General features: G+C 29.5%; 1 pseudogene; it reads right to left on the reverse strand.

Annotated features, from left to right (window-relative positions):
* Positions 1-2462: 2462 nt before the first annotated feature.
* LOC123921116 lies at positions 2463-5496 on the reverse strand (annotated as a pseudogene).
* Positions 5497-12971: the final 7475 nt, after the last annotated feature.

The raw sequence follows: 12971 nt of genomic DNA on the forward strand, positions 1-12971 counted from the left end.
TGAGTCGGAGGGATTGAGTACTTATTAGGTACTATTATTAAAAAATTATAAATGAGTGATGTGTACATGTGGGGTGCAGTTAAGTACTAAAAAATGAGTATCTCCATTGTGGATGCTCTAAGACAAATACTTAACAATAATAGAAAATGGAAAATAATAGAAAAAAAATTCATGTCGAACTCTTGAGTTGAGTTTCGAGTTGAAAATGAACTTAACATGAACTGAACCTAAACGAGCCAAACTCGAGCTTAAAAAAATGTTCGTGTCAAACTCGAGCGAAGTTTCGAGTCGAACTAATTCTTATTGAGTCAAATCGAGTTCAGACAGGTTCGATTCGACTCGACTCATTTCCACACCTACATGATCTATATGATCAAATAAACTTTTAATATAACGGTAGATTTTATAAAATTCGTTATAGTAGTATTCGTAACTTGTACATGTGAAGTCTTTCACAATAGACTTGACCTAGAAGATAATCCTCAAGCTAACTTTAGTCCAATGGACAAGTTGGGGAGTCGTTGGGGACCATGGCTTGTTGGGTTGACCGACTAGGAATGAAAGACTTATAATAATTATTAATGCGCTTATTTGTTACTCACTTTGTTTCTTTATCAAAGTTTATTATGGGACGGTTTGTATTAGCTTATTTTTAAAATTATACAAAATAGTTTATGCAAATAAATAAGGTTTTATGTTAATTTATATGTTTCTACTAACGAAAACTGAATTTTTATAAACTATTTTTTCATAAACTACATTGACAAACTTATAATAATATATGAAATTTATTTATTTGAGTAGCATAAGCTCAAATATAAACTGATGAAAAACGGGCCCTAAGACATTGTCAATCTTCCATTGAACACGATTATTTTACCTCAAGAGCGGACACCTCAAGAGATGCCACTCAACATGAACCAGAAGCATCCGACATCGCATCTTCACCTCGCTTTATTGGACGAGCATAAGCGAGATTGCACCTTTAACTCGTAGAAAGAGCATGGGCTATCAGGGTTTTTACCTAAAAACCATTTTCCGGAGGAAAGTTTCACCTTATCCACAAAATTATCAACCGATGAAGACTCACCGACAAAGATAATATCATTCCGAAAAGTCCAAATAAACCACATAACATCATACCATATTAGAACCATACCTAACCATACTTGACGCCCCACACCCATCCCAAAAACCTCATAAACATGCATTAATTAAAATGTTAACTACCACAAGGTCTAAAATAATTTTAGTATCTTTACTTTTCTTAACCAGTATGTCAGAAATATTAGTTAGTATTTTCCTTAATTTCTTATTATATATGATGTTGGGTCTTCATTATATAATAAGATTCTCTTAAAAAAAAATTTAAAAAAGGTTATTAAATGTGGATAAATTTATAATTTTCTATTAAACTTTATGGTCTAGGCTTTCGGAAATATAATAAGAAATACACTATAGATTTCATTTAAATGCAAGGAAAATTTTATAATACTCCCTCCAGTTCTTTATATAAGGAACATTTTGGAAAAAAAATTTGATCTTTTTATAAGAAACTTTGACCAATTTTCAAATGTTTTAAATGTTTGATTTCACTTATGCCCTTATTTATTATGAGAGATAATATTAAAAATAAGTAAGTTAGTTGAATTAAGATTAATTAAATAAGGGTATATATGGAATAAGTTTAAACTTATAGGAGTCTTAAATGAAAATAACTATTTACAATGTGGTTTTTTGGTCTGTGTAATTTTTTTAAAGTGTTCCTTATAAAAAGGACCGGAGGGAGTACTGAATAAGAAATTATTTAAAATATATGAAAATATATATTTTATACTTTTTTAATTATAGTATTAGAGTATTTAAGACATAAATTTATATTGATTAAAGAAATAGTTGGAATTCCCAAAGTGATACATTCTCTAAGAAAAAAAGAAGTCCTTTCATTATTATTCATTTTCTATATAAAAAAAGAGTAATTTAAACATCTCTTATTAAATGCTAAGAAACTTTAATATAGAAATATGTGTCTAAAAATTCGTGCATTCAATTTGATAAAAATCAAAATACTACTTTTTTTCAATATAAGTTTTTCACTTTTGAGTTCGTTAACATGTGCCCTGAAGGCACATGTTAGCAACATTGTTAAATGCAAAATTTTAATACAAAACTTTTATATTTAATTCTCTAACACTTTATTAATGAAGATTGATGTTTGATTTACTTAAAGATATCATCATTATACCTATATTTTTGCTTTCAATAAGAATAAAATATCACTTTATTTTATTTTTGAAAAATTTGATATTAAAATGATAAAAGTAATAGTTTAAAGTTTTCTTAAACCAAAAAATCGTATACAATCCCTTAAATATACTCCATAACTGAATAAGTGGAGTGTTTGGAATTTCAATCTTAACTCTTATATATATAATATAATGTTCTTATAAATTGAGTAAAGTTCACGACAACAACCGACAACATTTCTTAACAAAACCATACTAACTGAATACAAACACAAATCTTGTCCATCATGTGAACACCATTATTTTCTTATCATAGTGGTAAAAGTGCCTAGCAGTGCAACTTTTGTTTAATTTCAAGCAACTTCACTATAACATCTTTAATGAGCATTCGTTGAGTAGGAAATTCTTCAGAACAAGTTATTCCTATTTTAACAAACATCACTAGACACTCCCTTATGTTGTTTTCCATAACTAGTTGATCTTCAAGAAATGGCATAAGCAAATGTGAATCTACTATCTGGAGAATTCCTTCGTGAATTTTCATCTTACAGAGTTTGTGTAGATTTAGATTCTCATTAAACATGGTATCTATTGGTTTCTTTCCAGTGACCATTTCCAATAGTAGAATCCCATAACTGTAGATATTTCCAGTGACCACCTGCTCCATATTCTTTAGAAGAAAAAAAAAACAACAATTGCTTAGGAAAAAAGATAAAGAGAGCAAACACTTTGAATTGGTATGCCATGAAAATATAAGTTAACAAATAAGTGAAAGACAGAACTTTACCAGGAGGAACATATCCTATAGTTCCCTTAATTGTGGAGGAAATAACTTGATCATTATTTGAATGTCCTGTGACTCCATGAATGAGCCTAGCTAGGCCAAAGTCTCCCAAGTGGGCTACAATATCATCATCAATGAGAACATTGCTTGACTTAATATCACAATGAACTACGGGTTGCTCTGTATCATTGTGAAGATAATCAACTGCATGAGCTACATCAAGAGCAATGTCTATCCTTTGTTTAAAGTTGAGATTATGATTTTCAGACCCTTCAATATTGTGCAACATCATTTCTAGACTACCATTAGGCATAAACTCAAAAACAATAGCCTTGAAATCTTCACCATTATAATCAATACTTGAGCAACAAGTTAGGATCTTGACAAGATTCCGATGCTTCATCTTTCCAAGAGCATTACATTCGGCCATGAAACTTTTTGCTGCTCCACGTGCTTCAAGGTTCAATACCTTTACAGCAACAAGTCTTTCAAAATAAGAAAGAGACCCTTTGTAAACAGAACCAAAGCTTCCTGTTCCAATCAAATTGGATGAAGAAAAGCCATTGGTTGCTTCATGTAGCTCACCATAAGTAACCCTTATGTTCCCATTTTGCAAAGATGTGGAATAAGGTAACCTTTTGGGCTTTCTCGTGAGAAAATGGACAAATGTTAAGGCTATGAAAGATATCAAAATCCCCCCAATTACACTGATGACGATAAGTTTCTTTTTGAGAGATCTTTTGTGTTTTTTAGAATGAGCCCTAAAACACACAGGAAGCTTCAGTTGAGGTATCCCTCCACAAAGATTCTTATTTCCAGTTAGTGAAATTGCCGTGACATTGCTAAAGACACCTCCTTTAGGAACCTCGCCATATAAATTGTTAAAAGACAAGTCTAGAGTATTCAAGAATGTTAGATTTTCTAGTTCAAAGGGTATTGTGCTAGAGAAATTGTTGTTAGAAATGTCTAAGATTTGAAGGGATCTTAAAGAGCCTAAGAACAAAGGTATACTTCCATTCAAGAAGTTTCTCGCCAACCCAAGTTCGATCAATGTTACACAATTAGCCAGATCCTTAGGAATTTCACCAGACAACTTATTTGAGTTTAGATATAATAATGAAAGTTGCTTCAAATTACCAAACTCTGAAGGAATGGGACCGGTCAAGGAGTTGTTTTCCAAGAAAATATATATTAAACTGTCTAGATAGCTAAATATTTGATTAGATATATCACCACTCAATTTGTTATCAGCTAAGCTCAATTTTTGTAAGTTGGTACAATATCTAAGGGTGAATGGAATGGTTCCTTGCAATTTATTGCCGGGTAGATATAGTACAGATAAGGTAGTAAGATTGCCAATACTTGTAGGAATATTACCGGATAAGTTGTTTTTTTGCATGATCAAATCTACGAGATTATTAAGCTTTCCGATTGAATGTGGAATGAGGAAATAAAGTCCAAATCGTGAGCCCTTCCACTACCAATATTATTTGTGCCAATATAAAAGAATTCAAGTTTATCTAATCGACCCAAAGTAGTAGGTATTGGCCCATTGAAATAATTCTCTCCTATATCAAAATATTGCAATTCAGTAAGGTTCGATATTGAAGAAGGAAAATTCCCAGTTATTTGGTTGGCCCCAACGTACAACTCTACAAGATTGGGAAAAATAAGATTCATATTTGATGGAAGACTACCGAATAACTCGTTTTCCCCGAGATCAAAATATTCAATATTTGATAAGTTGTAAAGAGAATGAGGGATCTCACCTGACAAATTATTTGAACCAAGAGTCAATTGTTTCAAATTTGACAACATACCCAAAGAATAAGGTATGCCTCCATTCAAGTGATTTTGATCAGCAAGGTATAATTTCTGGAGTGATGAAACATTTCCCAAGGAAGATGGAATAGTACCAACTAAATTATTGGCACCAAGATTCAACTCAGTAAGTTGCATCATCGACTCAAACCATGTAGGAATTCTTCCGATGAGTCGATTCTTGAACAAAATAATTGTCTTGATACTTGTGCAGTTAGCGAGCTCCATAGGAACCTCTCCGTCAAGATTGTTGTTGTTTAAGTCAAGAATTTGCAGTCGCTTTAAATGACCAACTTGACTTGGAATTTTACCATGCAAGAATACATTTCTAAGTTGTAGTATCCTGAGAAATGTTAGATTTCCCAAAGATGGTCCAAGAGTACCACCCAATGTTTGATTTTCCAAATGTAAGGCAGAGACTCTCATGTGACGACGACCACATGTAACACCCTGCCATTCGCAGAAATGTAAAGACTCATTCCATGACGGCAGAGAATCTGGTAAACCGTCTGTAAGCTTTTCCTTCAAAGCAAGCAAAGCAACTTTATCAGTATCTGAGCTCAAAGAAAGAGCAACTGTTGGAATGAAGTACACCAACATTTGGCAAGCAAAACAGAGAAGAAAGATGGACATAGAAGTCATCATTTTGCTACCGGAGAATTTGTTTATTGGTAACTTTTGAGGTATGATTAGAATTATATAAAGAATTTGCTGCAGGAAAATTATGCATTAGAAAAATTGACACTACGTTACTACCAAGGTTTTAAATTGCGGTTGCGGTCGTGGATGCGGTTGCGGTTGCAGTTGCAGTTGTTGTGAATGCGGTCATTGTGGTTGCTGCAACGACAATGCGGTTGTTGCGGCGTGAAATCATTTTGATATTTCACAAGCTATATAAAATGAAACTAGTATGTAACTACACTATTTAGTTTATTCCATAAACAATAATTTGAATGTATTGAAAATACACGGTTGATAGATTGTTAAAAGTAATTTTTCATTAATTTGACACAAATTAGGATTTGAAGATGATAAATTTTATATTTTGGTGAGAAAATTTGAACGAACATCGCCGAAAACATCTGATGCGGCTTCCGATGCGGTTTGGATGCGGTTACGATGCGGCCGTACACGTGAATTAAGATCACACCGCAATTTACGGTGTGATGCAGTTGCGGTGACTACCGCATCAGCAATACTGCGGCCGCAATTACGGATGCGGACCGCAATTTAAAACCTTGATTACTACGGTTGAAAAAAATAATCAATATTATAAAAACTTTGAAAAAATCAATTAAAATAACACATTGAAAAAATTGATACTATTTTTGGACTATATTATTTTATTCAACGATTTTGGTAGTACGTAGTTGATATGTGACGTTATGAGAGTGAGTTCTTTAATTGAGTTCTTTTTTTCAAATAGTTTAATGTCTAATTAGAAATTTTATAAGTGATGGATGTCGAGGTTTGAACTCCAATCTCCACATATATAATTTAATGTTTGTACTAACTGAGTTAAACTTACGGAAATCTATAAAATCTATATCTATAATATGTAATAAGCCAGACTTATTTCTCTTTCTCTCTCCTCTTCTCATGCATTTGATATTAAATGCTATTATTACAATAATTAATAATTAAATTAATATATTTTATAAACAATTCATATTTGATTAGTGAGAAAATTATTTGTACTACATTAAATGAATTTATTGCTAAATCATAAACAAAATCAATATATTGTCAAAATATGGGAGCCATTTTTATTTGAAATGCGCCATCACTCCTCACACATTTATTACTTTTATGAATATTTATGAATATTATTATATTACCCATCATTTTATAGCAACAATGTTTAAAGCAGTATTAATATGATAATATTCTTTTTAACCAGTAATAATTTCCTTTCTTAGCAACAATGTTTAAAGCAATATAAGAAAGAATATATTTTTAATAAAAACGTGTGCATGAAGATTATTTTTTTCCAATTACAAGCTTAAATTAAGGGAATAATTGATAATTGATAATGTTACTTGCTCTCTTTGGCTATATATATTGCTTTTGAGTTTTACAATTTTCACACCATTATGAAATTCTGAAATTCTTCTCAAAATCTTTGTCTTTCTTTTTATTGAAACGATTTCTTTATTCTTATTTGTTACATGATTCTGATTCCAAAAACTAATTCAAGTTATGTCATTATATTTTAATATCTTAGTTATATATTTTTGTCAATATGATATTATGAGTTGAATTTAGTCATTTTTTATAATATTTTATTTGCAGACATATATATGAGAATGTTTATTGGCACAGGTGTGTAGAAGAATTATATGACGTTAACGATTTTGAGACAAAAGATGAGCAATTGAATCCATTTATGATGGAATAGTGTTACATGATTTGTATTTTTAAATATAGATATCTATTACCTTGGTTTTACTTTTTTCCTTTTAATTACCGATCAAAAAACACATGTAATATATCAATGTTGTTTCCATTATTTATTTGTAGAAGAACTAATGTAGATTTGTTAAATGTTCTTTTTATAGCAATACGTATTATAAGACAAACTTCCTTTCACAAGATCAAGTCCATAGGGGGTGCCAAGAAAATAATACTACATCACTTGCGTCTAAACATACAAATTGCATAGCACTAAAACATGTGGGCGTTGCCATTAGGATACCTGACAAAAATAAAATATAAAAAATGCGAGCATTGCTACAACAGAAGAAATAATACTGATTTAGTTTTCAAGCACGTGTGTATCTTTTTCCGTTTTTATATATTTAATTAATAATACAAATTTTTCTTTAATAATATAAATTCTAAAGAGAGTGAAATAGTGATCCTCTATTTTCTCATTCAAAAGAAACCACACTTTCTCTAATTTTATAGGTTGTAAAATTTTGGACAAATCATCTATATTATGCCTACTAAACCGTAAAAGTACTAACAAGAGATATGAAAAATTGATTGAAATTCAATCATTGGTGTTCGTTAATATTAAATTTTAAATTAAAATACCAAACGCCCTCATATGTTGTGGCTGGCGGCTGCCGTAGATATGGTCCTATGGATTGGAAAAGAAAATTAAGACATTTTGGTATGATAATATTGTATTAAAGTTATGATTATGAATTTATGACTATAACCATTTTTCTCTCTTCAGGTGATGGACAAAAAAGTAAAAAAAAAATCTATTATATATTTAAGGAAATATTTTGAGAGAAATCACAAATTATTTAATTTTGTCAAACATTTTTAGAAATTGTTTTAAATCATTGGATTAAATAAAATAAATGAATCGAATTTGACATTTTTAGCAAAATATTTGGTGTCAATTGATCATATCCCATAATAAAAATCGATCTTTTCTACGGGATCTATTAATATATATTAAGAGTTTAATGATCACACGTCGTCAGTTTAATTTAATTTTACACCGACAATCAATTAGAATGATTCGGTCTTCCATGTCATATCAAGAGGGTGGGGTTAAGTGGGGTGACGTGGTGGAAAACATGGTTGTGATTGACAGTGTAAAATTATTTTACACTGCCAATGCATATTACTTTTATGAAGGTCCATCTTTTTCTTTTTGTAATTTTTATGAAAATCTATATTTTAACTCTTATTAATAAGATGATTACTTTTTTTTTTAAGATGATTACTTTTTCTTTTTTTGACTCAATGATTACTTTTTCTTAATTACTACATAAACTTATTTTTCTTTTTATATATTAATATGAGATCTATTTTATTTTTGTAATTTATATTGTAGTTTACATTTCTATTCATATATTATTAAAAAAAAAAATTATTTTTAAAAAAATTCTATGTGGCCTATATCTATACTAAACTATACTAATATTATAATTAGGACTTATTTTTCAAAGCATTTTGTACATGTGGCAGTCCCACAATGAAAGTTCATTTTCATGCATTTTATATTTAATGTTATTATTTTCACCAAACTTATTAAGGAAAATAATATCGTGTTTAATGTCCACAATAATTTTGTTGATTCTCCTATTTTTTTCTCTAATAATCGGATTAACCTATGCATATCACGAAAAAAGGGTATGTAAACATATAAATCCCGATTAACCTTAAAAAATTGTACGTGTATTTATTGTTATTTATTGCTCATTCCCCTTGACAGGAAAACATTGCGTTTTAACTCAATTCATAATTAAAGACATTTTATTATTTGCTACTAACACACTCCAAATATAAGGAAATTAACGTTTTAATATAAATAAAGGGTAATTAACTTTATTCACAAAAAAAAAAGGTAATTAACTTTTGTTCGACAATTAAACAAAGAGTAAAATTGAGACCAATTTTGTAATTCAAATACATGAGATTTTGAATATGATTATAAATTAAAAATACTTAATTATGTCCCAGAATTTTGACTTGACTTCTCCTACCATAACCTTTTCAACTTAATAATGGACATTTATTTAAAATTGAACTACGATAAATGTCACAATTCTCAATTAATTAATTAATTCAGAATCATGAATTAAAGGAACGAAAATCAGATTTTCTCCATTTTTTTTACTTTTGTTTCAAATTGTCAGTTTTTCTATACAAAATCAAAATAATCAATGCAATTTTTTTTTTGACTTCTAATGCAAATTTTCTTAACACTCTGTCAACGTACTAATCTTATACTCCTACATGTCAAATTCTACATGATTCTTAAAAAAAAAAAACACTACATGATTCTTCAGATTTTTTTTAAGGAAAAAACTTTTCAAATGCAATAAGAATATAATAGTGAAATATTCTAGACTTAATGAGTCACGAATAGTTTTTAATTAGTCAATTCAATTTCAAATTTTAAATGACTTTTGGTAAAAAAGAAATGTAAATGTTTTTTCTAGAAAAAAAATTCAAATGTTATTATACTCCTAAATAATTACTTTGCTCCTAAATAATTCCGTTAAAAAATATATTCAAATTCATTTTTATATTAACTTTTATTAAAAATAATTTAAGGTACACGAGATGGTACTTACTCTAAGACATGAAACACCTTAGAGTTCAAAGAATAGTTGCATTTTTTTTAATTATGAAATTAAATGTTTCATTAATTCATATAAATTCATATTTTCAATTTTTGTAAGAAAAAATCATATATTCAATTAAATGTGGCAAAAATAGTAGTTTTTTTAGGTTTCATTTCATGTTGCTAAGTGTTGTCAAAAAAAAAAATCATGTTGCTAAGTGTTGATTATGCATATTTTTCCATAAAAAGTGGTCAGTATACTTAAGTATGCAGAAATATTTTGGACAAAATCGATGAACCCAAAAAATCAAATCAAAGTGAAAATTACTCGATCTTTTTTTACTTTAAGTCAAAAAATTAACTAAACCAAAAAAACTAAACTGAATATGTTTGTTTTTTGTTTTTGATTTTAATTAACCAAGGAACTGCACCAATAAATTTATTAAGCTTACGAATTTAACTTTGACTTTGCCTACGAGGTAACACTCAAACAATACGAGTTAACATGCTCATGTTTCAGATTCAATAAAACAATATGTGTCAACAACCTAAAATTTATCATTCTCTTCATCATTAAGTTCAACAAAACCATCATTCTTCTCTTCATGCTTCAAATTCTTTGTGTTTCAAATTCTCTTGAATAGTTTGATATCTGTGTTTTCATTTCTTTAAATCCATTGCATGTATCAAGTTCTCTCGGGTACAAGGGCGGAACCAAACCTGACATATTGGTGTGGCTGAAAAAAACACGTTCACAAATTTCATAGTTGAAAAAACATGTTTGTTGTTTGCAGTTGCTACCAGCAAGATCAAACCTGACATATTGGTGTTGCACTTATTTGTTTTCACAAGTTTTGCACAAAGATCTTATGTTCTTTTAACTTTGCAAAGTTTGAGTCACATCAAACATAATTCTGAAGCTGATGTCAGGATTATAGCTTGAAATTTGAGACGTAATTTCTAGATGTGTTTCCAACTATTCATAATCAACAACTTTAACACTTTCATTGTTTGAGTTGGGTAAAATTTCAGCATAGTATTAGTGCATCTTGCAGGATATGAAGTAAGCAAATTATACAATTACAATTTATGCAAAATCTACATAATTCGTTTGGGGCTTAAATATGCAAAAGGTCCATGTACTGACGGGTCATTTGAGTTTTAGTCCCTGCATTTTAAAAACCTTTCATTTTGTCACTGCAATTTCATTTTATTTTAAAAAAATAGTTCGTAAGCTGACTTTTGTGCTAATATCAAGAACAAGTATCCATATTTTAAATTCTATTTTTTTCATGTCGTCCTTGAGTCAAAGAGACCATTGGTGATTTGATTTCAACAATGATGTGATTTCTAAATCAGTGGAAGGTGTACTTTTGAAAGTGAAGTTGTTGTAAAAAGATGTTTAAGATGTATTCCAGCTCTTGCGGAACATTATGCTGGAAACATGTTATTACCCAAAGAGATGAATGGAATTCATGTAGATATGTTCTGATGAATAACTGAGTGGAAATAAGAAAGAAAAAAAATGTCAAGCTTTGGAAGCTACTGAAATATAACATATTTATTAGAGATCACCTCACTAATAAGATTGACATAGGAAAATGTCAAGTTTTGGAATGGAATTCATGTGGATATGTTCTTGGTGCAGTTGTGTTTGTATATTTTTTTGTTGTTGTTATAAGAAAATGGCATGTTGCTCCATTTGCTTTGTACATTGTGGTCATTTAATCTCTTGCCTTTAGTTAACATTTTATATGTGTCATAAGCCATTCATATAAATTCCTTAAAAAAAAAATTCATATAAATGACAATAGCTTGAAGATTTTTACCCAAACTCCACTACCAAGATCAATGTTTAATCTTACCACCGAATCGATTTCATTTGATTTGTTTCATGATTTTAAGTTTTGCGTTATAATCACTATAACACGCTTTATCTTGAATTTTATTTGTTTTGTAATTAATATTATACTTATATTGAATATTAACATTCAATATTTGATATAGAGTAATGAGTCGGAGTAGCAAACAAGTTCTTCAATAGCCAAGTTTTTGGCCAATGTAAAACCTCTATAAACGACATAAAGTTTCACAAACATCATTTCAGACGACTCACGAATGAAGCCAGAAAAGTTTGATAAGTAAAAACCTAAATTGTTTCTGATAAAACCCTCATAACTAGCTCTAATCGAGGAACCTAAACAACTACCGTCAACGTTGAGGATCACACAAGAGAAGTTTTCATTGTTCCATTTGATGAACGTGTATCAACGTGATTAGAGGAGAAAAAAGATGTGAAAATCTAGACCAAACTCTGGATGTTGAAGGATAGCTGATTTAGGGACAAAATTCATTGTTTAAATAAACTAAATTATGATATCTCCATATACATCAAACACCAGCCGAGAAAGGATTAGCTTGGGGACCCATGAAGCCGACCTTGAGCCAATCATGTGGGTCAATTAAAGAGAAAAAAGTTCAGTCATTGAATTCAATGTGGTGCCAAGGGTTTCTAGGGAATGTATAGTCCTGAACACAATGAAGGAAAGTCGTTTCTTGGAGGCCACATCGAGTAAAAATAGAGGAAGTGTCCTACTTCCGATGATTGAGTAAGGAAAGCATGAACCAAATTATGACAGGCTAACCGTAAGAAAAAGATGATCTTCGCATATAACTACTTTACTTTAAATAAAATGCAGAAAGTCAAAAGTTTAGAAATAAAAAGATGATTTTTGAATGTAACTACTCTACTTTATTTTATGTGTTTAGCAAATTTGAATTGTGTTAAGTTATTTTTGTAATAAAAATAAATTTAAATGTATATTAGTCTTCATATTTTCATAAAAGTAAAATTTAGACCCCTTATTAAAAAAAAAAGATTTTTTGGGCTTAATTTTTTTTTCAAAAACTTAGTCATTATTTAATTATTGGCATTTTAATTTTTGAAGTAGCAAAATTTGTTACACAGATTTTTAAAGACAAAAAAATTCGGTGTAACTTTTGTAACATATTAGTGTAATTTATAATTTTTTGTGTTAGATAATTATGAAATTTGAAATATTACAATGTTAATTTTTATACTCACTTTTTA

The sequence above is a fragment of the Trifolium pratense genome, linkage group LG4 (assembly GCF_020283565.1).
Source record: "Trifolium pratense cultivar HEN17-A07 linkage group LG4, ARS_RC_1.1, whole genome shotgun sequence".
Classification (NCBI taxonomy): Eukaryota; Viridiplantae; Streptophyta; class Magnoliopsida; order Fabales; family Fabaceae; genus Trifolium; species Trifolium pratense.